At 37.1% G+C, this 26004-nt stretch overlaps 47 non-coding genes across 47 annotated transcripts; 25 read left to right on the top strand and 22 right to left on the bottom strand.

The window, feature by feature from the left end:
- Positions 1-13: 13 nt before the first annotated feature.
- TRNAE-UUC (transfer RNA glutamic acid (anticodon UUC)) lies at positions 14-85 on the bottom strand. Its single transcript has one exon. It is a non-coding gene; the product is annotated as a tRNA-Glu (tRNA).
- A 114-nt stretch (positions 86-199) lies between these two features.
- TRNAM-CAU (transfer RNA methionine (anticodon CAU)) lies at positions 200-272 on the top strand. The gene has a single exon. It is a non-coding gene; the product is annotated as a tRNA-Met (tRNA).
- A 777-nt stretch (positions 273-1049) lies between these two features.
- On the bottom strand, positions 1050-1121 carry TRNAE-UUC (transfer RNA glutamic acid (anticodon UUC)). The gene has a single exon. It is a non-coding gene; the product is annotated as a tRNA-Glu (tRNA).
- Positions 1122-1235: 114 nt separating this feature from the next.
- On the top strand, positions 1236-1308 carry TRNAM-CAU (transfer RNA methionine (anticodon CAU)). Its single transcript has one exon. It is a non-coding gene; the product is annotated as a tRNA-Met (tRNA).
- Positions 1309-2084: 776 nt separating this feature from the next.
- On the bottom strand, positions 2085-2156 carry TRNAE-UUC (transfer RNA glutamic acid (anticodon UUC)). The gene has a single exon. It is a non-coding gene; the product is annotated as a tRNA-Glu (tRNA).
- Positions 2157-2270: 114 nt separating this feature from the next.
- On the top strand, positions 2271-2343 carry TRNAM-CAU (transfer RNA methionine (anticodon CAU)). Its single transcript has one exon. It is a non-coding gene; the product is annotated as a tRNA-Met (tRNA).
- Positions 2344-3120: 777 nt separating this feature from the next.
- Positions 3121-3192, bottom strand: TRNAE-UUC (transfer RNA glutamic acid (anticodon UUC)). Its single transcript has one exon. It is a non-coding gene; the product is annotated as a tRNA-Glu (tRNA).
- A 114-nt stretch (positions 3193-3306) lies between these two features.
- TRNAM-CAU (transfer RNA methionine (anticodon CAU)) lies at positions 3307-3379 on the top strand. Its single transcript has one exon. It is a non-coding gene; the product is annotated as a tRNA-Met (tRNA).
- A 960-nt stretch (positions 3380-4339) lies between these two features.
- Positions 4340-4412, top strand: TRNAM-CAU (transfer RNA methionine (anticodon CAU)). The gene has a single exon. It is a non-coding gene; the product is annotated as a tRNA-Met (tRNA).
- Positions 4413-5189: 777 nt separating this feature from the next.
- On the bottom strand, positions 5190-5261 carry TRNAE-UUC (transfer RNA glutamic acid (anticodon UUC)). The gene has a single exon. It is a non-coding gene; the product is annotated as a tRNA-Glu (tRNA).
- A 114-nt stretch (positions 5262-5375) lies between these two features.
- Positions 5376-5448, top strand: TRNAM-CAU (transfer RNA methionine (anticodon CAU)). Its single transcript has one exon. It is a non-coding gene; the product is annotated as a tRNA-Met (tRNA).
- Positions 5449-6224: 776 nt separating this feature from the next.
- Positions 6225-6296, bottom strand: TRNAE-UUC (transfer RNA glutamic acid (anticodon UUC)). Its single transcript has one exon. It is a non-coding gene; the product is annotated as a tRNA-Glu (tRNA).
- A 114-nt stretch (positions 6297-6410) lies between these two features.
- TRNAM-CAU (transfer RNA methionine (anticodon CAU)) lies at positions 6411-6483 on the top strand. The gene has a single exon. It is a non-coding gene; the product is annotated as a tRNA-Met (tRNA).
- A 960-nt stretch (positions 6484-7443) lies between these two features.
- On the top strand, positions 7444-7516 carry TRNAM-CAU (transfer RNA methionine (anticodon CAU)). Its single transcript has one exon. It is a non-coding gene; the product is annotated as a tRNA-Met (tRNA).
- Positions 7517-8293: 777 nt separating this feature from the next.
- On the bottom strand, positions 8294-8365 carry TRNAE-UUC (transfer RNA glutamic acid (anticodon UUC)). The gene has a single exon. It is a non-coding gene; the product is annotated as a tRNA-Glu (tRNA).
- Positions 8366-8479: 114 nt separating this feature from the next.
- TRNAM-CAU (transfer RNA methionine (anticodon CAU)) lies at positions 8480-8552 on the top strand. Its single transcript has one exon. It is a non-coding gene; the product is annotated as a tRNA-Met (tRNA).
- Positions 8553-9329: 777 nt separating this feature from the next.
- Positions 9330-9401, bottom strand: TRNAE-UUC (transfer RNA glutamic acid (anticodon UUC)). The gene has a single exon. It is a non-coding gene; the product is annotated as a tRNA-Glu (tRNA).
- Positions 9402-9515: 114 nt separating this feature from the next.
- On the top strand, positions 9516-9588 carry TRNAM-CAU (transfer RNA methionine (anticodon CAU)). The gene has a single exon. It is a non-coding gene; the product is annotated as a tRNA-Met (tRNA).
- Positions 9589-10364: 776 nt separating this feature from the next.
- TRNAE-UUC (transfer RNA glutamic acid (anticodon UUC)) lies at positions 10365-10436 on the bottom strand. The gene has a single exon. It is a non-coding gene; the product is annotated as a tRNA-Glu (tRNA).
- A 114-nt stretch (positions 10437-10550) lies between these two features.
- Positions 10551-10623, top strand: TRNAM-CAU (transfer RNA methionine (anticodon CAU)). Its single transcript has one exon. It is a non-coding gene; the product is annotated as a tRNA-Met (tRNA).
- Positions 10624-11399: 776 nt separating this feature from the next.
- Positions 11400-11471, bottom strand: TRNAE-UUC (transfer RNA glutamic acid (anticodon UUC)). Its single transcript has one exon. It is a non-coding gene; the product is annotated as a tRNA-Glu (tRNA).
- A 114-nt stretch (positions 11472-11585) lies between these two features.
- On the top strand, positions 11586-11658 carry TRNAM-CAU (transfer RNA methionine (anticodon CAU)). The gene has a single exon. It is a non-coding gene; the product is annotated as a tRNA-Met (tRNA).
- A 776-nt stretch (positions 11659-12434) lies between these two features.
- TRNAE-UUC (transfer RNA glutamic acid (anticodon UUC)) lies at positions 12435-12506 on the bottom strand. Its single transcript has one exon. It is a non-coding gene; the product is annotated as a tRNA-Glu (tRNA).
- Positions 12507-12620: 114 nt separating this feature from the next.
- Positions 12621-12693, top strand: TRNAM-CAU (transfer RNA methionine (anticodon CAU)). Its single transcript has one exon. It is a non-coding gene; the product is annotated as a tRNA-Met (tRNA).
- A 777-nt stretch (positions 12694-13470) lies between these two features.
- TRNAE-UUC (transfer RNA glutamic acid (anticodon UUC)) lies at positions 13471-13542 on the bottom strand. Its single transcript has one exon. It is a non-coding gene; the product is annotated as a tRNA-Glu (tRNA).
- A 114-nt stretch (positions 13543-13656) lies between these two features.
- On the top strand, positions 13657-13729 carry TRNAM-CAU (transfer RNA methionine (anticodon CAU)). The gene has a single exon. It is a non-coding gene; the product is annotated as a tRNA-Met (tRNA).
- Positions 13730-14500: 771 nt separating this feature from the next.
- Positions 14501-14572, bottom strand: TRNAE-UUC (transfer RNA glutamic acid (anticodon UUC)). The gene has a single exon. It is a non-coding gene; the product is annotated as a tRNA-Glu (tRNA).
- Positions 14573-14686: 114 nt separating this feature from the next.
- On the top strand, positions 14687-14759 carry TRNAM-CAU (transfer RNA methionine (anticodon CAU)). Its single transcript has one exon. It is a non-coding gene; the product is annotated as a tRNA-Met (tRNA).
- Positions 14760-15536: 777 nt separating this feature from the next.
- On the bottom strand, positions 15537-15608 carry TRNAE-UUC (transfer RNA glutamic acid (anticodon UUC)). Its single transcript has one exon. It is a non-coding gene; the product is annotated as a tRNA-Glu (tRNA).
- Positions 15609-15722: 114 nt separating this feature from the next.
- On the top strand, positions 15723-15795 carry TRNAM-CAU (transfer RNA methionine (anticodon CAU)). The gene has a single exon. It is a non-coding gene; the product is annotated as a tRNA-Met (tRNA).
- A 776-nt stretch (positions 15796-16571) lies between these two features.
- TRNAE-UUC (transfer RNA glutamic acid (anticodon UUC)) lies at positions 16572-16643 on the bottom strand. Its single transcript has one exon. It is a non-coding gene; the product is annotated as a tRNA-Glu (tRNA).
- Positions 16644-16757: 114 nt separating this feature from the next.
- Positions 16758-16830, top strand: TRNAM-CAU (transfer RNA methionine (anticodon CAU)). Its single transcript has one exon. It is a non-coding gene; the product is annotated as a tRNA-Met (tRNA).
- Positions 16831-17607: 777 nt separating this feature from the next.
- On the bottom strand, positions 17608-17679 carry TRNAE-UUC (transfer RNA glutamic acid (anticodon UUC)). The gene has a single exon. It is a non-coding gene; the product is annotated as a tRNA-Glu (tRNA).
- Positions 17680-17793: 114 nt separating this feature from the next.
- On the top strand, positions 17794-17866 carry TRNAM-CAU (transfer RNA methionine (anticodon CAU)). Its single transcript has one exon. It is a non-coding gene; the product is annotated as a tRNA-Met (tRNA).
- Positions 17867-18643: 777 nt separating this feature from the next.
- On the bottom strand, positions 18644-18715 carry TRNAE-UUC (transfer RNA glutamic acid (anticodon UUC)). The gene has a single exon. It is a non-coding gene; the product is annotated as a tRNA-Glu (tRNA).
- A 114-nt stretch (positions 18716-18829) lies between these two features.
- On the top strand, positions 18830-18902 carry TRNAM-CAU (transfer RNA methionine (anticodon CAU)). Its single transcript has one exon. It is a non-coding gene; the product is annotated as a tRNA-Met (tRNA).
- A 777-nt stretch (positions 18903-19679) lies between these two features.
- Positions 19680-19751, bottom strand: TRNAA-UGC (transfer RNA alanine (anticodon UGC)). The gene has a single exon. It is a non-coding gene; the product is annotated as a tRNA-Ala (tRNA).
- Positions 19752-19865: 114 nt separating this feature from the next.
- TRNAM-CAU (transfer RNA methionine (anticodon CAU)) lies at positions 19866-19938 on the top strand. The gene has a single exon. It is a non-coding gene; the product is annotated as a tRNA-Met (tRNA).
- Positions 19939-20692: 754 nt separating this feature from the next.
- Positions 20693-20764, bottom strand: TRNAE-UUC (transfer RNA glutamic acid (anticodon UUC)). Its single transcript has one exon. It is a non-coding gene; the product is annotated as a tRNA-Glu (tRNA).
- Positions 20765-20875: 111 nt separating this feature from the next.
- Positions 20876-20948, top strand: TRNAM-CAU (transfer RNA methionine (anticodon CAU)). Its single transcript has one exon. It is a non-coding gene; the product is annotated as a tRNA-Met (tRNA).
- A 753-nt stretch (positions 20949-21701) lies between these two features.
- TRNAE-UUC (transfer RNA glutamic acid (anticodon UUC)) lies at positions 21702-21773 on the bottom strand. The gene has a single exon. It is a non-coding gene; the product is annotated as a tRNA-Glu (tRNA).
- Positions 21774-21887: 114 nt separating this feature from the next.
- On the top strand, positions 21888-21960 carry TRNAM-CAU (transfer RNA methionine (anticodon CAU)). The gene has a single exon. It is a non-coding gene; the product is annotated as a tRNA-Met (tRNA).
- Positions 21961-22737: 777 nt separating this feature from the next.
- Positions 22738-22809, bottom strand: TRNAE-UUC (transfer RNA glutamic acid (anticodon UUC)). Its single transcript has one exon. It is a non-coding gene; the product is annotated as a tRNA-Glu (tRNA).
- Positions 22810-22923: 114 nt separating this feature from the next.
- Positions 22924-22996, top strand: TRNAM-CAU (transfer RNA methionine (anticodon CAU)). Its single transcript has one exon. It is a non-coding gene; the product is annotated as a tRNA-Met (tRNA).
- Positions 22997-23960: 964 nt separating this feature from the next.
- TRNAM-CAU (transfer RNA methionine (anticodon CAU)) lies at positions 23961-24033 on the top strand. Its single transcript has one exon. It is a non-coding gene; the product is annotated as a tRNA-Met (tRNA).
- A 776-nt stretch (positions 24034-24809) lies between these two features.
- On the bottom strand, positions 24810-24881 carry TRNAE-UUC (transfer RNA glutamic acid (anticodon UUC)). The gene has a single exon. It is a non-coding gene; the product is annotated as a tRNA-Glu (tRNA).
- A 114-nt stretch (positions 24882-24995) lies between these two features.
- Positions 24996-25068, top strand: TRNAM-CAU (transfer RNA methionine (anticodon CAU)). Its single transcript has one exon. It is a non-coding gene; the product is annotated as a tRNA-Met (tRNA).
- The last annotated feature ends 936 nt before the right edge of the window (positions 25069-26004 follow it).

The following is a 26004-nucleotide window of genomic DNA, read 5'->3' as shown; positions in this document are numbered from 1 at the left end:
CAATAAGATTCCATTCGCATACCGGGAGTCGAACCCGGGCCGCCTGGTTGAAAACCAGGAATCCTTACCGCTAGACCATATGGGAAGCTGAAGTAAATATCCTTCAAAGTTTCATACAAGGAAAACATTTTTACTGATATAGGAAATTTGTTAATCCAAAATGCCTCACCTTTTCTAATCCAAAAATAAGCCTACAGTTGCCTTGTTAGCGCAGTTGGTAGCGCGTCAGTCTCATAATCTGAAAGTCGTGAGTTCAAGCCTCACACAGGGCATTTTTAGTGATGTCTATTTTGGGAGCATGGCATTGCAATATGAGAGATGCAGTCCTGTTTCTAACAAACTAGACTGATTGCATCAAAATGTTACCTTTCAGAAAGAGTTGTGTCATCTGTTTATAATTGCAGATAAGCTTTAATAATTCACCTGACCTATAAAAGATTTCAGACCAGCAATAAAAGAAAAGATGTCAAATAACTCATCCAAGATGTACCCCATTTAGGGGAAAACAAGCATAAAGCATTTTTCATTCTATTTGTCATGACTGTAGTCCTCAGAACAGTGTATTGGAACTTGAGAGTTAAAACTCTGTTTCTTGTAAAGTTGCCAGAACACCTATCCGGATTGAAGGAATTTTCTCTTTATAACAGGACTTAACATCTGTAAATTTGTTTTAACGCCAAAGGATTTTAGACCATAACTAATGGAAAAGGTGTTTTCAGATCACTTGACACATTTGTAACATTTTTTTATTTTATTTTTCATGCAGCTGGAATCAATGATGGAAAAGGGGAGCATAATGCATTGTTCTATTCTTTGTGATTTTTGTCCTCAGAGAGCCCATTTCTCACAGTTTCATAATACCTAGAAATTTTACCTGTGATAAGGACAATGATAATGGCACAGCAGTTGCCCAAAACCTTGTCACAATTAGTAGCAGTGGATCACGTCTGCAATTGGAACCACATCAGACACAAGGAAACATCTGGCTACAACTATTAGTTTTTGTTCCTCTGCTTTTGAATCTGTTTAGAAACAACAATAAGATTCCATTCCCATACCAGGAGTTGAACCCGGGCCGCCTGGGTGAAAACCAGGAATCCTTACCGCTAGACCATATGGGAAGCTGAAATAAATCTCCTTCAAAGTTTCATACAAGGAAAACATTTTTACTGATATAGGAAATTTCTTAATCCAAAATGCCTCACCTTTTCTAATCCAAAAATAAGCCTACAGTTGCCTTGTTAGCGCAGTTGGTAGCGCGTCAGTCTCATAATCTGAAGGTCGTGAGTTCAAGCCTCACACTGGGCATTTTTATTGATGTCTATTTTGGGAGCATGGCATTGCAATATGAGAGATGCAGTCCTGTTTCTAACAAACTAGACTGATAGCATCAAAATGTTACCTTTCAGAAAGAGTTGTGTCATCTGTTTATAATTGCAGATAAGCTTTAATAATTCACCTGACCTATAAAAGATTTCAGACCAGCAATAAAAGAAAAGATGTCAAATAACTCATCCAAGATGTACCCATTTAGGGGGAAAAAAGCATAAAGCATTTTTCATTCTATTTGTCATGACTGTTGTCCTCAGAACAGTGCATTGTAACTTGAGAGTTAAAACTCTGTTTCTTGTAAAGTTGCCAGAACACCTATCCGGATTGAAGGAATTTTCTCTTTATAACAGGAGTTAACATCTGTAAATTTGTTTTAACGCCAAAGGATTTTAGACCATAACTAATGGAAAAGGTGTTTTCAGATCACTTGACACATTTGTAACATTTTTTTATTTTATTTTTCATACAGCTGGAATCAATGATGGAAAAGGGGAGCATAATGCATTGTTCTATTCTTTGTGATTTTTGTCCTCAGAGAGCCCATTTCTCACAGTTTCATAATACCTGGAAATTTTACCTGTGATAAGGCCAATGATAATGGCACAGCAGTTGCCCAAAACCTTGTCACAATTAGTAGCAGTGGATCACGTCTGCAATTGGAACCACATCAGACACAAGGAAACATCTGGCTACAACTATTAGTTTTTGTTCCTCTGCTTTTGAATCTGTTTAGAAACAACAATAAGATTCCATTCCCATACCGAGAGTCGAACCCGGGACGCCTGGGTGAAAACCAGGAATCCTTACCGCTAGACCATATGGGATGCTGAAGTAAATCTCCTTCAAAGTTTCATACAAGGAAAACATTTTTACTGATATCGGAAATTTGTTAAACCAAAATGCCTCACCTTTTCTAATCCAAATCTATGGCTACAGTTGCCTTGTTAGCGCAGTTGGTAGAGCGTCAGTCTCATAATCTGAAGGTCGTGAGTTCAAGCCTCACACAGGGCATTTTTATTGATGTCTGTTTTGGGAGCATGGCATTACAATATGAGAGATGCAGTCCTGTTTCTAACAAACTAGACTGATTGCATCAAAATGTTACCTTTCAGAAAGAGTTGTGTCATCTGTTTATAATTGCAGATAAGCTTTAATAATTCACCTGACCTATAAAAGATTTCAGACCAGCAATAAAAGAAAAGATGTCAAATAACTCATCCAAGATCTACCCCATTTAGGGGAAAACAAGCATAAAGCATTTTTCATTCTATTTGTCATGACTGTAGTCCTCAGAACAGTGTATTGGAACTTGAGAGTTAAAACTCTGTTTCTTGTAAAGTTGCCAGAACACCTATCCGGATTGAAGGAATTTTCTCTTTATAACAGGATTTAACATCTGTAAATTTGTTTTAACGCCAAAGGATTTTAGACCATAACTAATGGAAAAGGTGTTTTCAGATCACTTGACACATTTGTAACATTTTTTTATTTTATTTTTCATGCAGCTGGAATCAATGATGGAAAAGGGGAGCATAATGCATTGTTCTATTCTTTGTGATTTTTGTCCTCAGAGAGCCCATTTCTCACAGTTTCATAATACCTAGAAATTTTACCTGTGATAAGGCCAATGATAATGGCACAGCGGTTGCCCAAAACCTCATCACAATTAGTAGCAGTGGATCACGTCTGCAATTGGAACCACATCAGACACAAGGAAACATCTGGCTACAACAATTAGTTTTTGTTCCTCTGCTTTTGAATCTGTTTAGAAACAACAATAAGATTCCATTCCCATACCGGGAGTCGAACCCGGGACGCCTGGGTGAAAACCAGGAATCCTTACCGCTAGACCATATGGGAAGCTGAAATAAATCTCCTTCAAAGTTTCATACAAGGAAAACATTTTTACTGATATAGGAAATTTCTTAATCCAAAATGCCTCACCTTTTCTAATCCAAAAATAAGCCTACAGTTCCCTTGTTAGCGCAGTTGGTAGCGCGTCAGTCTCATAATCTGAAGATCGTGAGTTCAAGCCTCACACAGGGCATTATTATTGATGTCTGTTTTGGGAGCATGGCATTGCAATATGAGAGATGCAGTCCTGTTTCTAACAAACTAGACTGATAGCATCAAAATGTTACCTTTCAGAAAGAGTAGTGTCATCTGTTTATAATTGCAGATAAGCTTTAATAATTCACCTGACCTATAAAAGATTTCAGACCAGCAATAAAAGAAAAGATGTCAAATAACTCATCCAAGATGTACCCATTTAGGGGAAAAAAAGCATAAAGCATTTTTCATTCTATTTGTCATGACTGTTGTCCTCAGAACAGTGCATTGTAACTTGAGAGTTAAAACTCTGTTTCTTGTAAAGTTGCCAGAACACCTATCCGGATTGAAGGAATTTTCTCTTTATAACAGGAGTTAACATCTGTAAATTTGTTTTAACGCCAAAGGATTTTAGACCATAACTAATGGAAAAGGTGTTTTCAGATCACTTGACACATTTGTAACATTTTTTTATTTTATTTTTCATACAGCTGGAATCAATGATGGAAAAGGGGAGCATAATGCATTGTTCTATTCTTTGTGATTTTTGTCCTCAGAGAGCCCATTTCTCACAGTTTCATAATACCTGGAAATTTTACCTGTGATAAGGCCAATGATAATGGCACAGCAGTTGCCCAAAACCTTGTCACAATTAGTAGCAGTGGATCACGTCTGCAATTGGAACCACATCAGACACAAGGAAACATCTGGCTACAACTATTAGTTTTTGCTCCTCTGCTTTTGAATCTGTTTAGAAACAACAATAAGATTCCATTCCCATACCCATACCGGGAATCGAACCCTGGGTGAAAACCAGGAATCCTTACCGCTAGACCATATGAGAAGCTGATATAAATCTCCTTCAAAGTTTCATACAAGGAAAACATTTTTACTGATATCGGAAATTTGTTAAACCAAAATGCCTCACCTTTTCTAATCCAAATCTAAGGCTACAGTTGCCTTGTTAGCGCAGTTGGTAGCGCGTCAGTCTCATAATCTGGAGGTCGTGAGTTCAAGCCTCACACAGGGCATTTTTATTGATGTCTGTTTTGGGAGCATGGCATTACAATATGAGAGATGCAGTCCTGTTTCTAACAAACTAGACTGATTGCATCAAAATGTTACCTTTCAGAAAGAGTTGTGTCATCTGTTTATAATTGCAGATAAGCTTTAATAATTCACCTGACCTATAAAAGATTTCAGACCAGCAATAAAAGAAAAGATGTCAAATAACTCATCCAAGATGTACCCCATTTAGGGGAAAACAAGCATAAAGCATTTTTCATTCTATTTGTCATGACTGTAGTCCTCAGAACAGTGTATTGGTACTTGAGAGTTAAAACTCTGTTTCTTGTAAAGTTGCCAGAACACCTATCCGGATTGAAGGAATTTTCTCTTTATAACAGGACTTAACATCTGTAAATTTGTTTTAACGCCAAAGGATTTTAGACAATAACTAATGGAAAAGGTGTTTTCAGATCACTTGACACATTTGTAACATTTTTTTATTTTATTTTTCATGCAGCTGGAATCAATGATGGAAAAGGGGAGCATAATGCATTGTTCTATTCTTTGTGATTTTTGTCCTCAGAGAGCCCATTTCTCACAGTTTCATAATACCTAGAAATTTTACCTGTGATAAGGACAATGATAATGGCACAGCAGTTGCCCAAAACCTCATCACAATTAGTAGCAGTGGATCACGTCTGCAATTGGAACCACATCAGACACAAGGAAACATCTGGCTACAACTATTAGTTTTTGTTCCTCTGCTTTTGAATCTGTTTAGAAACAACAATAAGATTCCATTCCCATACCGGGAGTCGAACCCGGGCCGCCTGGGTGAAAACCAGGAATCCTTACCGCTAGACCATATGGGAAGCTGAAATAAATCTCCTTCTAAGTTTCATACAAGGAAAACATTTTTACTGATATCAGAAATTTGTTAAACCAAAATGTCTCACCTTTTCTAATCCAAATCTAAGGCTACAGTTGCCTTGTTAGCGCAGTTGGTAGTGCGTCAGTCTCATAATCTGAAGGTCGTGAGTTCAATCCTCACACAGGGCATTTTTATTGATGTCTGTTTTGGGAGCATGGCATTACAATATGAGAGATGCAGTCCTGTTTCTAACAAACTAGACTGATAGCATCAAAATGTTACCTTTCAGAAAGAGTTGTGTCATCTGTTTATAATTGCAGATAAGCTTTAATAATTCACCTGACCTATAAAAGATTTCAGACCAGCAATAAAAGAAAAGATGTCAAATAACTCATTCAAGATGTACCCATTTAGGGGGAAAAAAGCATAAAGCATTTTTCATTCTATTTGTCATGACTGTTGTCCTCAGAACAGTGCATTGTAACTTGAGAGTTAAAACTCTGTTTCTTGTAAAGTTGCCAGAACACCTATCCGGATTGAAGGAATTTTCTCTTTATAACAGGAGTTAACATCTGTAAATTTGTTTTAACGCCAAAGGATTTTAGACCATAACTAATGGAAAAGGTGTTTTCAGATCACTTGACACATTTGTAACATTTTTTTATTTTATTTTTCATGCAGCTGGAATCAATGATGGAAAAGGGGAGCATAATGCATTGTTCTATTCTTTGTGATTTTTGTCCTCAGAGAGCCCATTTCTCAATTTTACATAATACCTGGAAATTTTACCTGTGATAAGGCCAATGATAATGGCACAGCAGTTGCCCAAAACCTTGTCACAATTAGTAGCAGTGGATCACGTCTGCAATTGGAACCACATCAGACACAAGGAAACATCTGGCTACAACTATTAGTTTTTGTTCCTCTGCTTTTGAATCTGTTTAGAAACAACAATAAGATTCCATTCCCATACCGGGAGTCGAACCCGGGCCGCCTGGATGAAAACCAGGAATTCTTACCGCTAGACCATATGGGAAGCTGTAATAAATCTCCTTCAAAGTTTCATACAAGGAAAACATTTTTACTGATATAGGAAATTTGTTAATCCAAAATGCCTCACCTTTTCTAATCCAAAAATAAACCTACAGTTGCCTTGTTAGCGCTGTTGGTAGCGTGTCAGTCTCATAATCTGAAGGTCGTGAGTTCAAGCCTCACACAGGGCATTTTTATTGATGTCTATTTTGGGAGCATGGCATTGCAATATGAGAGATGCAGTCCTGTTTCTAACAAACTAGACTGATAGCATCAAAATGTTACCTTTCAGAAAGAGTTGTGTCATCTGTTTATAATTGCAGATAAGCTTTAATAATTCACCTGACCTATAAAAGATTTCAGACCAGCAATAAAAGAAAAGATGTCAAATAACTCATCCAAGATGTACCCATTTAGGGGAAAAAAAGCATAAAGCATTTTTCATTCTATTTGTCATGACTGTTGTCCTCAGAACAGTGCATTGTAACTTGAGAGTTAAAACTCTGTTTCTTGTAAAGTTGCCAGAACACCTATCCGGATTGAAGGAATTTTCTCTTTATAACAGGAGTTAACATCTGTAAATTTGTTTTAACGCCAAAGGATTTTAGACCATAACTAATGGAAAAGGTGTTTTCAGATCACTTGACACATTTGTAACATTTTTTTATTTTATTTTTCATACAGCTGGAATCAATGATGGAAAAGGGGAGCATAATGCATTGTTCTATTCTTTGTGATTTTTGTCCTCAGAGAGCCCATTTCTCACAGTTTCATAATACCTGGAAATTTTACCTGTGATAAGGCCAATGATAATGGCACAGCAGTTGCCCAAAACCTTGTCACAATTAGTAGCAGTGGATCACGTCTGCAATTGGAACCACATCAGACACAAGGAAACATCTGGCTACAACTATTAGTTTTTGCTCCTCTGCTTTTGAATCTGTTTAGAAACAACAATAAGATTCCATTCCCATACCCATACCGGGAATCGAACCCTGGGTGAAAACCAGGAATCCTTACCGCTAGACCATATGAGAAGCTGATATAAATCTCCTTCAAAGTTTCATACAAGGAAAACATTTTTACTGATATCGGAAATTTGTTAAACCAAAATGCCTCACCTTTTCTAATCCAAATCTAAGGCTACAGTTGCCTTGTTAGCGCAGTTGGTAGCGCGTCAGTCTCATAATCTGGAGGTCGTGAGTTCAAGCCTCACACAGGGCATTTTTATTGATGTCTGTTTTGGGAGCATGGCATTACAATATGAGAGATGCAGTCCTGTTTCTAACAAACTAGACTGATTGCATCAAAATGTTACCTTTCAGAAAGAGTTGTGTCATCTGTTTATAATTGCAGATAAGCTTTAATAATTCACCTGACCTATAAAAGATTTCAGACCAGCAATAAAAGAAAAGATGTCAAATAACTCATCCAAGATGTACCCCATTTAGGGGAAAACAAGCATAAAGCATTTTTCATTCTATTTGTCATGACTGTAGTCCTCAGAACAGTGTATTGGTACTTGAGAGTTAAAACTCTGTTTCTTGTAAAATTGCCAGAACACCTATCCGGATTGAAGGAATTTTCTCTTTATAACAGGACTTAACATCTGTAAATTTGTTTTAACGCCAAAGGATTTTAGACAATAACTAATGGAAAAGGTGTTTTCAGATCACTTGACACATTTGTAACATTTTTTTATTTTATTTTTCATGCAGCTGGAATCAATGATGGAAAAGGGGAGCATAATGCATTGTTCTATTCTTTGTGATTTTTGTCCTCAGAGAGCCCATTTCTCACAGTTTCATAATACCTAGAAATTTTACCTGTGATAAGGACAATGATAATGGCACAGCAGTTGCCCAAAACCTCATCACAATTAGTAGCAGTGGATCACGTCTGCAATTGGAACCACATCAGACACAAGGAAACATCTGGCTACAACTATTAGTTTTTGTTCCTCTGCTTTTGAATCTGTTTAGAAACAACAATAAGATTCCATTCCCACACCGGGAGTCGAACCCGGGCCGCCTGGGTGAAAACCAGGAATCCTTACCGCTAGACCATATGGGAAGCTGAAATAAATCTCCTTCTAAGTTTCATACAAGGAAAACATTTTTACTGATATCAGAAATTTGTTAAACCAAAATGTCTCACCTTTTCTAATCCAAATCTAAGGCTACAGTTGCCTTGTTAGCGCAGTTGGTAGTGCGTCAGTCTCATAATCTGAAGGTCGTGAGTTCAATCCTCACACAGGGCATTTTTATTGATGTCTGTTTTGGGAGCATGGCATTACAATATGAGAGATGCAGTCCTGTTTCTAACAAACTAGACTGATTGCATCAAAATGTTACCTTTCAGAAAGAGTTGTGTCATCTGTTTATAATTGCAGATAAGCTTTAATAATTCACCTGACCTATAAAAGATTTCAGACCAGCAATAAAAGAAAAGATGTCAAATAACTCATCCAAGATGTACCCCATTTAGGGGAAAACAAGCATAAAGCATTTTTCATTCTATTTGTCATGACTGTAGTCCTCAGAACAGTGTATTGGTACTTGAGAGTTAAAACTCTGTTTCTTGTAAAGTTGCCAGAACACCTATCCGGATTGAAGGAATTTTCTCTTTATAACAGGACTTAACATCTGTAAATTTGTTTTAACGCCAAAGGATTTTAGACCATAACTAATGGAAAAGGTGTTTTCAGATCACTTGACACATTTGTAACATTTTTTTATTTTATTTTTCATGCAGCTGGAATCAATGATGGAAAAGGGGAGCATAATGCATTGTTCTATTCTTTGTGATTTTTGTCCTCAGAGAGCCCATTTTTCACAGTTTCATAATACCTAGAAATTTTACCTGTGATAAGGACAATGATAATGGCACAGCAGTTGCCCAAAACCTCATCACAATTAGTAGCAGTGGATCACGTCTGCAATTGGAACCACATCAGACACAAGGAAACATCTGGCTACAACTATTAGTTTTTGTTCCTCTGCTTTTGAATCTGTTTAGAAACAACAATAAGATTCCAATCCCATACCGGGAGTCGAACCCGGGCCGCCTGGGTGAAAACCAGGAATCCTTACCGCTAGACCATATGGGAAGCTGAAATAAATCTCCTTCAAAGTTTCATACAAGGAAAACATTTTTACTGATATCGGAAATTTGTTAAACCAAAATGCCTCACCTTTTCTAATCCAAATCTAAGGCTACAGTTGCCTTGTTAGCGCAGTTGGTAGTGCGTCAGTCTCATAATCTGAAGGTCGTGAGTTCAAGCCTCACACAGGGCATTTTTATTGATGTCTGTTTTGGGAGCATGGCATTACAATATGAGAGATGCAGTCCTGTTTCTAACAAACTAGACTGATAGCATCAAAATGTTACCTTTCAGAAAGAGTTGTGTCATCTGTTTATAATTGCAGATAAGCTTTAATAATTCACCTGACCTATAAAAGATTTCAGACCAGCAATAAAAGAAAAGATGTCAAATAACTCATTCAAGATGTACCCATTTAGGGGAAAAAAAGCATAAAGCATTTTTCATTCTATTTGTCATGACTGTTGTCCTCAGAACAGTGCATTGTAACTTGAGAGTTAAAACTCTGTTTCTTGTAAAGTTGCCAGAACACCTATCCGGATTGAAGGAATTTTCTCTTTATAACAGGAGTTAACATCTGTAAATTTGTTTTAACGCCAAAGGATTTTAGACCATAACTAATGGAAAAGGTGTTTTCAGATCACTTGACACATTTGTAACATTTTTTTATTTTATTTTTCATGCAGCTGGAATCAATGATGGAAAAGGGGAGCATAATGCATTGTTCTATTCTTTGTGATTTTTGTCCTCAGAGAGCCCATTTCTCAATTTTACATAATACCTGGAAATTTTACCTGTGATAAGGCCAATGATAATGGCACAGCAGTTGCCCAAAACCTTGTCACAATTAGTAGCAGTGGATCACGTCTGCAATTGGAACCACATCAGACACAAGGAAACATCTGGCTACAACTATTAGTTTTTGTTCCTCTGCTTTTGAATCTGTTTAGAAACAACAATAAGATTCCATTCCCATACCGGGAGTCGAACCCGGGCCGCCTGGATGAAAACCAGGAATTCTTACCGCTAGACCATATGGGAAGCTGTAATAAATCTCCTTCAAAGTTTCATACAAGGAAAACATTTTTACTGATATAGGAAATTTGTTAATCCAAAATGCCTCACCTTTTCTAATCCAAAAATAAACCTACAGTTGCCTTGTTAGCGCTGTTGGTAGCGTGTCAGTCTCATAATCTGAAGGTCGTGAGTTCAAGCCTCACACAGGGCATTTTTATTGATGTCTATTTTGGGAGCATGGCATTGCAATATGAGAGATGCAGTCCTGTTTCTAACAAACTAGACTGATAGCATCAAAATGTTACCTTTCAGAAAGAGTTGTGTCATCTGTTTATAATTGCAGATAAGCTTTAATAATTCACCTGACCTATAAAAGATTTCAGACCAGCAATAAAAGAAAAGATGTCAAATAACTCATCCAAGATGTACCCATTTAGGGGAAAAAAAGCATAAAGCATGTTTCATTCTATTCGTCATGACTGTTGTCCTCAGAACAGTGCATTGTAACTTGAGAGTTAAAACTCTGTTTCTTGTAAAGTTGCCAGAACACCTATCCGGATTGAAGGAATTTTCTCTTTATAACAGGGGTTAACATCTGTAAATTTGTTTTAACGCCAAAGGATTTTAGACCATAACTAATGGAAAAGGTGTTGTCAGATCACTTGACACATTTGTAACATTTTTTTATTTTATTTTTCATGCAGCTGGAATCAATGATGGAAAAGGGGAGCATAATGCATTGTTCTATTCTTTGTGATTTTTGTCCTCAGAGAGCCCATTTCTCACAGTTTCATAATACCTGGAAATTTTACCTGTGATAAGGCCAATGATAATGGCACAGCAGTTGCCCAAAACCTTGTCACAATTAGTAGCAGTGGATCACGTCTGCAATTGGAACCACATCAGACACAAGGAAACATCTGGCTACAACTATTAGTTTTTGTTCCTCTGCTTTTGAATCTGTTTAGAAACAACAATAAGATTCCATTCCCATACCGGGAGTCGAACCCGGGCCGCCTGGGTGAAAACCAGGAATTCTTACCGCTAGACCATATGGGAAGCTGAAGTAAATCTCCTTCAAAGTTTCATACAAGGAAAACATTTTTACTGATATAGGAAATTTGTTAATCCAAAATGCCTCACCTTTTCTAATCCAAAAATAAACCTACAGTTGCCTTGTTAGCGCAGTTGGTAGCGCGTCAGTCTCATAATCTGAAGGTCGTGAGTTCAAGCCTCACACAGGGCATTTTTTTTTATGTCTATTTTGGGAGCATGGCATTGCAATATGAGAGATGCAGTCCTGTTTCTAACAAACTAGACTGATAGCATCAAAATGTTACCTTTCAGAAAGAGTTGTGTCATCTGTTTATAATTGCAGATAAGCTTTAATAATTCACCTGACCTATAAAAGATTTCAGACCAGCAATAAAAGAAAAGATGTCAAATAACTCATCCAAGATGTACCCATTTAGGGGAAAAAAAGCATAAAGCATGTTCCATTCTATTTGTCATGACTGTTGTCCTCAGAACAGTGCATTGTAACTTGAGAGTTAAAACTCTGTTTCTTGTAAAGTTGCCAGAACACCTATCCGGATTGAAGGAATTTTCTTTTTATAACAGGGGTTAACATCTGTAAATTTGTTTTAACGCCAAAGGATTTTAGACCATAACTAATGGAAAAGGTGTTGTCAGATCACTTGACACATTTGTAACATTTTTTTATTTTATTTTTCATGCAGCTGGAATCAATGATGGAAAAACGGAGCATAATGCATTGTTCTATTCTTTGTGATTTTTGTCCTCAGAGAGCCCATTTCTCACAGTTTCATAATACCTAGAAATTTTACCTGTGATAAGGACAATGATAATGGCACAGCAGTTGCCCAAAACCTCATCACAATTAGTAGCAGTGGATCACGTCTGCAATTGGAACCACATCAGACACAAGGAAACATCTGGCTACAACTATTAGTTTTTGTTCCTCTGCTTTTGAATCTGTTTAGAAACAACAATAAGATTCCATTCCCATACCGGGAGTCGAACCCGGGCCGCCTGGGTGAAAACCAGGAATCCTTACCGCTAGACCATATGGGAAGCTGAAATAAGTCTCCTTCAAAGTTTCATACAAGGAAAACATTTTTACTGATATCGGAAATTTGTTAAACCAAAATGCCTCACCTTTTCTAATCCAAATCTAAGGCTACAGTTGCCTTGTTAGCGCAGTTGGTAGTGCGTCAGTCTCATAATCTGAAGGTCGTGAGTTCAAGTCTCACACAGGGCATTTTTATTGATGTCTGTTTTGGGAGCATGGCATTACAATATGAGAGATGCAGTCCTGTTTCTAACAAACTAGACTGATTGCATCAAAATGTTACCTTTCAGAAAGAGTTGTGTCATCTGTTTATAATTGCAGATAAGCTTTAATAATTCACCTGACCTATAAAAGATTTCAGACCAGCAATAAAAGAAAAGATGTCAAATAACTCATCCAAGATGTACCCCATTTAGGGGAAAACAAGCATAAAGCATTTTTCATTCTATTTGTCATGACTGTAGTCCTCAGAACAGTGTATTGGAACTTGAGGGTTAAAACTCTGTTTCTTGTAAAGTTGCCAGAACACCTGTCCGGATTGAAGGAATTTTCTCTTTATAACAGGACTTAACATCTGTAAATTTGTTTTAACGCCAAAGGATTTTAGACCATAACTAATGGAAAAGGTGTTTTCAGATCACTTGACACATTTGTAACATTTTTTTATTTTATTTTTCATGCAGCTGGAATCATTGATGGAAAAGGGGAGCATAATGCATTGTTCTATTCTTTGTGATTTTTGTCCTCAGAGAGCCCATTTCTCACAGTTTCATAATACCTGGAAATTTTACCTTTGATAAGGCCAATGATAATGGCACAGCAGTTGCCCAAAACCTCATCACAATTAGTAGCAGTGGATCACGTCTGCAATTGGAACCACATCAGACACAAGGAAACATCTGGCTACAACTATTAGTTTTTGTTCCTCTGCTTTTGAATCTGTTTAGAAACAACAATAAGATTCCATTCCCATACCTGGAGTCGAACCCGGGCCGCCTGGGTGAAAACCAGGAATCCTTACCGCTAGACCATATGGGAATCTGAAATAAATCTCCTTCAAAGTTTCATACAAGGAAAACATTTTTACTGATATCGGAAATTTGTTAAACCAAAATGCCTCACCTTTTCTAATCCAAATCTAAGACTACAGTTGCCTTGTTAGCGCAGTTGGTAGCGCGTCAGTCTCATAATCTGAAGGTCGTGAGTTCAAGCCTCACACAGGGCATTTTTATTGATGTCTGTTTGGGAGCATGGCATTACAATATGAGAGATGCAGTCCTGTTTCTAACAAACTAGACTGATAGCATCAAAATGTTACCTTTCAGAAAGAGTTGTGTCATCTGTTTATAATTGCAGATAAGCTTTAATAATTCACCTGACCTATAAAAGATTTCAGACCAGCAATAAAAGAAAAAATGTCAAATAACTCATCCAAGATGTACCCATTTAGGGGAAAAAAAGCAAAAAGCATTTTTCATTCTATTTGTCATGACTGTTGTCCTCAGAACAGTGCATTGTAACTTGAGAGTTAAAACTCTGTTTCTTGTAAAGTTGCCAGAACGCCTATCCGGATTGAAGGAATTTTCTCTTTATAACAGGACTTAACATCTGTAAATTTGTTTTAACGCCAAAGGATTTTAGACCATAACTAATGGAAAAGGTGTTTTCAGATCACTTGACACATTTGTAACATTTTTTTATTTTATTTTTCATGCAGCTGGAATCAATGATGGAAAAGGGGAGCATAATGCATTGTTCTATTCTTTGTAATTTTTGTCCTCAGAGAGTTTCTCACAGTTTCATAATACCTGGAAATTTTACCTGTGATAAGGCCAATGATAATGGCACAGCAGTTGCCCAAAACCTTGTCACAATTAGTAGCAGTGGATCACGTCTGCAATTGGAACCACATCAGACACAAGGAAACATCTGGCTACAACTATTAGTTTTTGTTCCTCTGCTTTTGAATCTGTTTAGAAACAACAATAAGATTCCATTCCCATACCGGGAGTCGAACCCGGGCCGCCTGGGTGAAAACCAGGAATCCTTACCGCTAGACCATATGGGAAGCTGAAATAAATCTCCTTCAAAGTTTCATACAAGGAAAACATTTTTACTGATATCGGAAATTTGTTAAACCAAAATGCCTCACCTTTTCTAATCCAAACCTAAGGCTACAGTTGCCTTGTTAGCGCAGTTGGTAGTGCGTCAGTCTCATATTATGAAGGTCGTGAGTTCAAGTCTCACACAAGGCATTTTTATTGATGTCTGTTTTGGGAGCATGGCATTACAATATGAGAGATGCAGTCCTGTTTCTAACAAACTAGACTGATTGCATCAAAATGTTACCTTTCAGAAAGAGTTGTGTCATCTGTTTATAATTGCAGATAAGCTTTAATAATTCACCTGACCTATAAAAGATTTCAGACCAGCAATAAAAGAAAAGATGTCAAATAACTCATCCAAGATGTACCCCATTTAGGGGAAAACAAGCATAAAGCATTTTTCATTCTATTTGTCATGACTGTAGTCCTCAGAACAGTGTATTGGAACTTGAGGGTTAAAACTCTGTTTCTTGTAAAGTTGCCAGAACACCTGTCCGGATTGAAGGAATTTTCTCTTTATAACAGGACTTAACATCTGTAAATTTGTTTTAACGCCAAAGGATTTTAGACCATAACTAATGGAAAAGGTGTTTTCAGATCACTTGACACATTTGTAACATTTTTTTATTTTATTTTTCATGCAGCTGGAATCAATGATGGAAAAGGGGAGCATAATGCATTGTTCTATTCTTTGTGATTTTTGTCCTCAGAGAGCCCATTTCTCACAGTTTCATAATACCTGGAAATTTTACCTGTGATAAGGCCAATGATAATGGCACAGCAGTTGCCCAAAACCTTGTCACAATTAGTAGCAGTGGATCACGTCTGCAATTGGAACCACATCAGACACAAGGAAACATCTGGCTACAACTATTAGTTTTTGTTCCTCTGCTTTTGAATCTGTTTAGAAACAACAATAAGATTCCATTCCCATACCGGGAGTCGAACCCGGGCCACCTGGGTGAAAACCAGGAATTCTTACCGCTAGACCATATGGGAAGCTGAAGTAAATCTCCTTCAAAGTTTCATACAAGGAAAACATTTTTACTGATATAGGAAATTTGTTAATCCAAAATGCCTCACCTTTTCTAATCCAAAAATAAGCCTACAGTTTCCTTGTTAGCGCAGTTGGTAGCGCGTCAGTCTCATAATCTGAAGGTCGTGAGTTCAAGCCTCACAAAGGGCATTTTTATTGATGTCTATTTTGGGAGCATGGCATTGCAATATGAGAGATGCAGTCCTGTTTCTAACAAACTAGACTGATAGCATCAAAATGTTACCTTTCAGAAAGAGTTGTGTCATCTGTTTATAATTGCAGATAAGCTTTAATAATTCACCTGACCTATAAAAGATTTCAGACCAGCAATAAAAGAAAAGATGTCAAATAACTCATCCAAGATGTACCCATTTAGGGGAAAAAAAGCATAAAGCATGTTCCATTCTATTTGTCATGACTGTTGTCCTCAGAACAGTGCATTGTAACTTGAGAGTTAAAACTCTGTTTCTTGTAAAGTTGCCAGAACACCTATCCGGATTGAAGGAATTTTCTTTTTATAACAGGGGTTAACATCTGTAAATTTGTTTTAACGCCAAAGGATTTTAGACCATAACTAATGGAAAAGGTGTTGTCAGATCACTTGACACATTTGTAACATTTTTTTATTTTATTTTTCATGCAGCTGGAATCAATGATGGAAAAGGGGAGCATAATGCATTGTTCTATTCTTTGTGATTTTTGTCCTCAGAGAGCCCATTTCTCACAGTTTCATAATACCTAGAAATTTTACCTGTGATAAGGACAATGATAATGGCACAGCAGTTGCCCAAAACCTCATCACAATTAGTAGCAGTGGATCACGTCTGCAATTGGAACCACATCAGACACAAGGAAACATCTGGCTACAACTATTAGTTTTTGTTCCTCTGCTTTTGAATCTGTTTAGAAACAACAATAAGATTCCATTCCCATACCGGGAGTCGAACCCGGGCCGCCTGGGTGAAAACCAGGAATCCTTACGGCTAGACCATATGGGAAGCTGAAATAAATCTCCTTCAAAGTTTCATACAAGGAAAACATTTTTACTGATATCGGAAATTTGTTAAACCAAAATGCCTCACCTTTTCTAATCCAAATCTAATGCTACAGTTGCCTTGTTAGCGCAGTTGGTAGCGCGTCAGTCTCATAATCTGAAGGTCGTGAGTTCAAGTCTCACACAGGGCATTTTTATTGATGTCTGTTTTGGGAGCATGGCATTACAATATGAGAGATGCAGTCCTGTTTCTAACAAACTAGACTGATTTCATCAAAATGTTACCTTTCAGAAAGAGTTGTGTCATCTGTTTATAATTGCAGATAAGCTTTAATAATTCACCTGACCTATAAAAGATTTCAGACCAGCAATAAAAGAAAAGATGTCAAATAACTCATCCAAGATGTACCCCATTTAGGGGAAAACAAGCATAAAGCATTTTTCATTCTATTTGTCATGACTGTAGTCCTCAGAACAGTGTATTGGAACTTGAGGGTTAAAACTCTGTTTCTTGTAAAGTTGCCAGAACACCTGTCCGGATTGAAGGAATTTTCTCTTTATAACAGGACTTAACATCTGTAAATTTGTTTTAACGCCAAAGGATTTTAGACCATAACTAATGGAAAAGGTGTTTTCAGATCACTTGACACATTTGTAACATGTTTTTATTTTATTTTTCATGCAGCTGGAATCAATGATGGAAAAGGGGAGCATAATGCATTGTTCTATTCTTTGTGATTTTTGTCCTCAGAGAGCCCATTTCTCACAGTTTCATAATACCTGGAAATTTTACCTTTGATAAGGCCAATGATAATGGCACAGCAGTTGCCCAAAACCTTGTCACAATTAGTAGCAGTGGATCACATCTGCAATTGGAACCACATCAGACACAAGGAAACATCTGGCTACAACTATTAGTTTTTGTTCCTCTGCTTTTGAATCTGTTTAGAAACAACAATACGATTCCATTCCCATACCGGGAGTCGAACCCGGGCCGCCTGGGTGAAAACCAGGAATCCTTACCGCTAGACCATATGGGAAGCTGAAATAAATCTCCTTCAAAGTTTCATACAAGGAAAACATTTTTACTGATATAGGAAATTTGTTAATCCAAAATGCCTCACCTTTTCTAATCCAAAAATAAGCCTACAGTTTCCTTGTTAGCGCAGTTGGTAGCGCGTCAGTCTCATAATCTGAAGGTCGTGAGTTCAAGCCTCACACAGGGCATTTTTATTGATGTCTATTTTGGGAGCATGGCATTGCAATATAAGAGATGCAGTCCTGTTTCTATGAAACTAGACTGATAGCATCAAAATGTTACCTTTCAGAAAGAGTTGTGTCATCTGTTTATAATTGCAGATAAGCTTTAATAATTCACCTGACCTATAAAAGATTTCAGACCAGCAATAAAAGAAAAGATGTCAAATAACTCATCCAAGATGTACCCCATTTAGGGGAAAACAAGCATAAAGCATTTTTCATTCTATTTGTCATGACTGTAGTCCTCAGAACAGTGTATTGGAACTTGAGAGTTCAAACTCTGTTTTTTGTAAAGTTGCCAGAACACCTATCCGGATTGAAGGAATTTTCTCTTTATAACAGGACTTAACATCTGTAAATTTGTTTTAACGCCAAAGGATTTTAGACCATAACTAATGGAAAAGGTGTTTTCAGATCACTTGACACATTTGTAACATTTTTTTATTTTATTTTTCATGCAGCTGGAATCAATGATGGAAAAGGGGAGCATAATGCATTGTTCTATTCTTTGTGATTTTTGTCCTCAGAGAGCCCATTTCTCACAGTTTCATAATACCTGGAAATTTTACCTTTGATAAGGCCAATGATAATGGCACAGCAGTTGCCCAAAACCTTGTCACAATTAGTAGCAGTGGATCACATCTGCAATTGGAACCACATCAGACACAAGGAAACATCTGGCTACAACTATTAGTTTTTGTTCCTCTGCTTTTGAATCTGTTTAGAAACAACAATAAGATTCCATTCCCATACCGGGAGTCGAACCCGGGCCGCCTGGGTGAAAACCAGGAATCCTTACCGCTAGACCATATGGGAAGCTGAAATAAATCTCCTTCAAAGTTTCATACAAGGAAAACATTTTTACTGATATAGGAAATTTGTTAATCCAAAATGCCTCACCTTTTCTAATCCAAAAATAAGCCTACAGTTTCCTTGTTAGCGCAGTTGGTAGCGCGTCAGTCTCATAATCTGAAGTTCGTGAGTTCAAGCCTCACACAGGGCATTTTTATTGATGTCTATTTTGGGAGCATGGCATTGCAATATAAGAGATGCAGTCCTGTTTCTATGAAACTAGACTGATAGCATCAAAATGTTACCTTTCAGAAAGAGTTGTGTCATCTGTTTATAATTGCAGATAAGCTTTAATAATTCACCTGACCTATAAAAGATTTCAGACCAGCAATAAAAGAAAAGATGTCAAATAACTCATCCAAGATGTACCCCATTTAGGGGAAAACAAGCATAAAGCATTTTTCATTCTATTTGTCATGACTGTAGTCCTCAGAACAGTGTATTGGAACTTGAGAGTTCAAACTCTGTTTTTTGTAAAGTTGCCAGAACACCTATCCGGATTGAAGGAATTTTCTCTTTATAACAGGACTTAACATCTGTAAATTTGTTTTAACGCCAAAGGATTTTAGACCATAACTAATGGAAAAGGTGTTTTCAGATCACTTGACACATTTGTAACATGTTTTTATTTTATTTTTCATGCAGCTGGAATCAATGATGGAAAAGGGGAGCATAATGCATTGTTCTATTCTTTGTGATTTTTGTCCTCAGAGAGCCCATTTCTCACAGTTTCATAATACCTGGAAATTTTACCTTTGATAAGGCCAATGATAATGGCACAGCAGTTGCCCAAAACCTTGTCACAATTAGTAGCAGTGGATCACGTCTGCAATTGGAACCACATCAGACACAAGGAAACATCTGGCTACAACTATTAGTTTTTGTTCCTCTGCTTTTGAATCTGTTTAGAAACAACAATAAGATTCCATTCCCATACCGGGAGTCGAACCCGGGCGGCCTGGGTGCAAACCAGGAATCCTTACCGCTAGACCATATGGGAAGCTGAAATAAATCTCCTTCAAAGTTTCATACAAGGAAAACATTTTTACTGATATAGGAAATTTGTTAATCCAAAATGCCTCACCTTTTCTAATCCACAAATAAGCCTACAGTTGCCTTGTTAGCGCAGTTGGTAGCGCGTCAGTTTCATAATCTGCAGGTCGTGAGTTCAAGCCTCACACAGGGCATTTTTATTGATGTCTGTTTTGGGAGCATGGCATTACAATATGAGAGATGCAGTCCTGTTTCTATGAAACTAGACTGATAGCATCAAAATGGTACCTTTCAGAAAGAGTTGTGTCATCTGTTTATAATTGCAGATAAGCTTTAATAATTCAGACCAGCAATAAAAGAAAAGATGTCAAATAACTCATCCAAGATGTACCCATTTAGGGGAAAAAAAGCATAAAGCATTTTTCATTCTATTTGTCATGACTGTTGTCCTCAGAACAGTGCATTGTAACTTGAGAGTTAAAACTCTGTTTCTTGTAAAGTTGCCAGAACACCTATCCGGATTGAAGGAATTTTCTCTTTATAACAGGACTTAACATCTGTAAATTTGTTTTAACGCCAAAGGATTTTAGACCATAACTAATGGAAAAGGTGTTTTCAGATCACTTGACACATTTATAACATTTTTTTATTTTATTTTCATGCAGCTGGAATCAATGATGGAAAAGGGGAGCATAATGCATTGTTCTATTCTTTGTGATTTTTGTCCTCAGAAAGCCCATTTTTCACATTTTCATAATACCTTGAAATTTTACCTGTGATAAGGCCAATGATAATGGCACAGCAGTTGCCCAAAACCTTGTCACAATTAGTAGCAGTGGATCACGTCTGCAATTGGAACCACATCAGACACAAGGAAACATCTGGCTACAACTATTAGTTTTTGTTCCTCTGCTTTTGAATCTGTTTAGAAACAACAATTAGATTCCATTCCCATACCGGGAGTCGAACCCGGGCCGCCAAGGTGAAAACCGGGAATCCTTACCGCTAGACCATATGGGAAGCTGAAATAAATCTTCAAAGTATCATACAAGGAAAACATTTTTACTGATATATGAAATTTGTTAATCCAAAATGCCTCACCTTTTCTAATCCAAAAATAAGCCTACAGTTGCCTTGTTAGCGCAGTTGGTAGCGCGTCAGTCTCATAATCTGAAGGTCGTGGGTTCAAGCCTCACACGGCATTTTTATTGATGTCTATTTTGGGAGCATGGCATTGCAATATGAGAGATGCAGTCCTGTTTCTATGAAACTAGACTGATAGCATCAAAATGGTACCTTTCAGAAAGAGTTGTGTCATCTGTTTATAATTGCAGATAAGCTTTAATAATTCAGACCAGCAATAAAAGAAAAGATGTCAAATAACTCATCCAAGATGTACCCATTTAGGGGAAAAAAAGCATAAAGCATTTTTCATTCTATTTGTCATGACTGTTGTCCTCAGAACAGTGCATTGTAACTTGAGAGTTAAAACTCTGTTTCTTGTAAAGTTGCCAGAACACCTATCCGGATTGAAGGAATTTTCTCTTTATAGCAGGAGTTACCATCTGTAAATTTGTTTTAACGCCAAAGGATTTTAGACCATAACTAATGGAAAAGGTGTTTTCAGATCACTTGACACATTTGTAACATTTTTTTATTTTATTTTTCATGCAGCTGGAATCAATGATGGAAAAGGGGAGCATAATGCATTCTTCTATTCTTTGTGATTTTTGTCCTCAGAGAGCCCATTTCTCACAGTTTCATAATACCTAGAAATTTTACCTGTGATAAGGCCAATGATAATGGCACAGCAGTTGCCCAAAACCTTGTCACAATTAGTAGCAGTGGATCACGTCTGCAATTGGAACCACATCAGACACAAGGAAACATCTGGCTACAACTATTAGTTTTTGTTCCTCTGCTTTTGAATCTGTTTAGAAACAACAATAAGATTCCATTACCATACCGGGAGTCGAACCCGGGCGGCCTGGGTGAAAACCAGGAATCCTTACCGCTAGACCATATGGGAAGCTGAAATAAATCTCCTTCAAAGTTTCATACAAGGAAAACATTTTTACTGATATCGGAAATTTGTTAAACCAAAATGCCTCACCTTTTCTAATCCAAATCAAAGGCTACAGTTGCCTTGTTAGCGCAGTTGGTAGCGCGTCAGTCTCATAATCTGAAGGTCGTGAGTTCAAGCCTCACACAGGGCATTTTTATTGATGTCTGTTTTGGGAGCATGGCATTACAATATGAGAGATGCAGTCATGTTTCTAACAAACTAGACTGATTGCATCAAAATGTTACCTTTCAGAAAGAGTTGTGTCATCTGTTTATAATTGCAGATAAGCTTTAATAATTCACCTGACCTATAAAAGATTTCAGACCAGCAATAAAAGAAAAGATGTCAAATAACTCATCCAAGATCTACCCCATTTAGGGGAAAACAAGCATAAAGCATTTTTCATTCTATTTGTCATGACTGTAGTCCTCAGAACAGTGTATTGGAACTTAAGAGTTAAAACTCTGTTTCTTGTAAAGTTGCCAGAACACCTATCCGGATTGAAGGAATTTTCTTTTTATAACAGAACTTAACATCTGTAAATTTGTTTTAACGCCAAAGGATTTTAGACCATAACTAATGGAAAAGGTGTTTTCAGATCACTTGACACATTTGTAACTTTTTTTTATTTTATTTTTCATGCAGCTGGAATCAATGATGGAAAAGGGGAGCATAATGCATTGTTCTATTCTTTGTGATTTTTGTCCTCAGAGAGCCCATTTCTCACAGTTTCATAATACCTGGAAATTTTACCATTGATAAGGCCAATGATAATGGCACAGCAGTTGCCCAAAACCTTTTCACAATTAGTAGCAGTGGATCACGTCTGCAATTGGAACCACATCAGACACAAGGAAACATCTGGCTACAACTATTAGTTTTTGTTCCTCTGCTTTTGAATCTGTTTAGAAACAACATTAAGATTCTATTCCCATACCGGGAGTCGAACACGGGCCGCCTGGGTGAAAACCAGGAATCCTTACCGCTAGACCATATGGGAAGCTGAAATAAATCTCCTTCAAAGTTTCATACAAGGAAAACATTTTTACTGATATAGGAAATTTGTTAATCCAAAATGCCTCACCTTTTCTAATCCAAAAATAAGCCTACAGTTGCCTTGTTAGCGCAGTTGGTAGCGCGTCAGTCTCATAATCTGAAGGTCGTGAGTTCAAGCCTCACACAGGGCATTTTTATTGATGTCTGTTTTGGGAGCATGGCATTGCAATATGAGAGATGCAGTCCTGTTTCTAACAAACTAGACTGATAGCATCAAAATGTTACCTTTCAGAAAGAGTTGTGTCATCTGTTTATAATTGCAGATAAACTTTAATAATTCACCTGACCTATAAAAGATTTCAGACCAGCAATAAAAGAAAAGATGTCAAATAACTCATCCAAGATCTACCCCATTTAGGGGAAAAAAAAGCATAAAGCATTTTTCATTCTATTTGTCATGACTGTTGTCCTCAGAACAGTGCATTGTAACTTGAGAGTTAAAACTCCGTTTCTTGTAAAGTTGCCAGAACACCTATCTGGATTGAAGGAATTTTCTCTTTATAACAGGAGTTAACATCTGTAAATTTGTTTTAACGCCAAAGGATTTTAGACCATAACTAATGGAAAAGGTGTTTTCAGATCACTTGACACATTTGTAACATTTTTTTATTTTATTTTTCATGCAGCTGGAATCAATGATGGAAAAGGGGAGCATAATGCATTGTTCTATTCTTTGTGATTTTTGTCCTCAGAGAGCCCATTTCTCACAGTTTCATAATACCTAGAAATTTTACCTGTGATAAGGCCAATAATAATGGCACAGCAGTTGCCCAAAACCTCATCACAATTAGTAGCAGTGGATCACGTCTGCAATTGGAACCACATCAGACACAAGGAAACATCTGGCTACAACTATTAGTTTTTGTTCCTCTGCTTTTGAATCTGTTTAGAAACAACAATAAGATTCCATTCCCATACCGGGAGTCGAACCCGGGCCGCTTGGGTGAAAACCAGGAATCCTTACCGCTAGAACATATGGGAAGCTGAAATAAATCTCTTTCAAAGTTTCATACAAGGAAATCATTTTTACTGATATAGGAAATTTGTTAATCCAAAATGCCTCACCTTTTCTAATCCAAAAATAAGCCTACAGTTGCCTTGTTAGCGCAGTTGGTAGCGCGTCAGTCTCATAATCTGAAGGTCGTGAGTTCAAGCCTCACACAGGGCATTTTTATTTATGTCTATTTTGGGAGCATGGCATTGCAATATGAGAGATGCAGTCCTGTTTCTAACAAACTAGACTGATAGCATCAAAATGTTACCTTTCAGAAAGAGTTGTGTCATCTGTTTATAATTGCAGATAAGCTTTAATAATTCACCTGACCTATAAAAGATTTCAGACCAGCAATAAAAGAAAAGATGTCAAATAACTCATCCAAGATGTACCCAATTAGGGGAAAAAAAGCATAAAGCATTTTTCATTCTATTTGTCATGACTGTTGTCCTCAGAACAGTGCATTGTAACTTGAGAGTTAAAACTCTGTTTCTTGTAAAGTTGCCAGAACACCTATCCGGATTGAAGGAATTTTCTCTTTATAACAGGAGTTAACATCTGTAAATTTGTTTTAACGCCAAAGGATTTTAGACCATAACTAATGGAAAAGGTGTTTTCAGATCACTTGACACATTTGTAACATTTTTTTATTTTATTTTTCATGCAGCTGGAATCAATGATGGAAAAGGGGAGCATAATGCATTGTTCTATTCTTTGTGATTTTTGTCCTCAGAGAGTCCATTTCTCACAGTTTCATAATACCTAGAAATTTTACCTGTGATAAGGCCAATAATAATGGCACAGCAGTTGCCCAAAACCTCATCACAATTAGTAGCAGTGGATCACGTCTGCAATTGGAACCACATCAGACACAAGGAAACATCTGGCTACAACTATTAGTTTTTGTTCCTCTGCTTTTGAATCTGTTTAGAAACAACAATAAGATTCCATTCCCATACCGGGAGTTGAACCCGGGCCACCTGGGTGAAAACCAAGAATCCTTACCGCTAGACCATATGGGAAGCTGAAATAAATCTCCTTCAAAGTTTCATACAAGGAAAACATTTTTACTGATATCGGAAATTTGTTAAACCAAAATGCCTCACCTTTTCTAATCCAAATATAAGCCTACAGTTGCCTACTTAGCGCAGTTGGTAGCGCGTCAGTCTCATAATCTGAAGGTCGTGAGTTCAAGCCTCACACAGGGCATTTTTATTGATGTCTGTTTTGGGAGCATGGCATTACAATATGAGAGATGCAGTCCTGTTTCTAACAAACTAGACTGATTGCTTCAAAATGTTACCTTTCAGAAAGAGTTGTGTCATCTGTTTATAATTGCAGATAAGCTTTAATAATTCACCTGACCTATAAAAGATTTCAGACCAGCAATAAAAGAAAAGATGTCAAATAACTCATCCAAGATGTACCCCATTTAGGGGAAAACAAGCATAAAGCATTTTTCATTCTATTTGTCATGACTGTAGTCCTCAGAACAGTGTATTGGAACTTAAGAGTTAAAACTCTGTTTCTTGTAAAGTTGCCAGAACACCTATCCGGATTGAAGGAATTTTCTTTTTATAACAGGACTTAACATCTGTAAATTTGTTTTAACGCCAAAGGATTTTAGACCATAACTAATGGAAAAGGTGTTTTCAGATCACTTGACACATTTGTAACTTTTTTTTATTTTATTTTTCATGCAGCTGGAATCAATGATGGAAAAGGGGAGCATAATGCATTGTTCTATTCTTTGTGATTTTTGTCCTCAGAGAGCCCATTTCTCACAGTTTCATAATACCTGGAAATTTTACCTTTGATAAGGCCAATGATAATGGCACAGCAGTTGCCCAAAACCTTTTCACAATTAGTAGCAGTGGATCACGTCTGCAATTGGAACCACATCAGACACAAGGAAACATCTGGCTACAACTATTAGTTTTTGTTCCTCTGCTTTTGAATCTGTTTAGAAACAACAATAAGATTCCATTCCCATACCGGGAGTCGAACCCGGGCCGCTTGGGTGAAAACCAGGAATCCTTACCGCTAGAACATATGGGAAGCTGAAATAAATCTCCTTCAAAGTTTCATACAAGGAAATCATTTTTACTGATATAGGAAATTTGTTAATCCAAAATGCCTCACCTT

This window comes from Pseudophryne corroboree, chromosome 6 (genome assembly GCF_028390025.1).
Source record: "Pseudophryne corroboree isolate aPseCor3 chromosome 6, aPseCor3.hap2, whole genome shotgun sequence".
NCBI classification, from domain to species: Eukaryota; Metazoa; Chordata; class Amphibia; order Anura; family Myobatrachidae; genus Pseudophryne; species Pseudophryne corroboree.
The sequence above is the reverse complement of the archived record's forward strand: the minus strand, read 5'-3'. Positions and strand labels throughout refer to the sequence as shown.